This window comes from Limulus polyphemus, unplaced genomic scaffold (genome assembly GCF_000517525.1).
Source record: "Limulus polyphemus unplaced genomic scaffold, Limulus_polyphemus-2.1.2 Scaffold2587, whole genome shotgun sequence".
NCBI lineage: Eukaryota > Metazoa > Arthropoda > Merostomata > Xiphosura > Limulidae > Limulus > Limulus polyphemus.
Genome location: NW_013668197.1, coordinates 6,181 through 7,125, shown reverse-complemented (window position 1 = coordinate 7,125; position 945 = coordinate 6,181).

Below are 945 nucleotides of genomic sequence, written 5' to 3'. Positions count from 1 at the left end.
CAGTTCAATTACTCACTATCTACACATACACATTACATTATTTCGTCACTTTGTCACTCTCTTTTATATACCAGCCTACCCTATCTAGTAAATACTAGAGCATTCGCCAAGGTACGGGATAGTTCTAGAAAGTAGGGGGCGTGAGAATAGTCACGTGATCTCGATGACGCAACAATACTATTTGCTCAATTGGAGATAGCAGAGCAAAAGATATTGTCAAAGAATCCTGTGTTATGTGCCAATGTATCACTAAGGTGGAAATCTCGACTTTCAAGAATCAGCTTAAAAATAACCCTACAACCTTTGCAGGAGTTTTGTTTAGTAGCTGTGCAAAAATTTTGGAGCAGTATACCAAGCCATTTTTGCTGTAGGCTTTGGTGCTGGAATGGCTTAAAAAAGAAACTTGGCCAGTAGTGATTATAAAACTGATAAAATCTCTTCTTCAAGAATCCAAATAAAAATAGTCCTATGACCTGTGAAGAACGAATGGATGAATTTTGTGTAATAAACAGAAAATTACCTTTTTTGCCATTATCTATATTTTAGCAGCCTTAGGCATTGAGATAGAAGGACTTGGGTGTTATTTCAAGAACAAGTCTGTTTTCTAAGTTGGTTTATGCCTATATGTAGTATTAGAATTTTTGGTGATTCCTATTATGAACCATTATAGTGATTCATCATATATAGAGCTTTGAAATTTGTATTCGGCCAGGTGGAAATGTGCATTTGATATATCATTCTAAAGAAAAAAATGTTTGCCCCATACATGGAGGTGGATGAGGTTTTGAAGTCTGACAAGGTATTTCATAAATGATGCTTTTGTATTTGTCATCAGATATTTTTTGTTTAGTTTTGTTTAAGGCCCGGCATGGCCAGGTGGTTAGGACGCTTGACTCACAATCTGCGGGTCGCGGGTTCGCATCCCCATCACACCAAACATGCTCG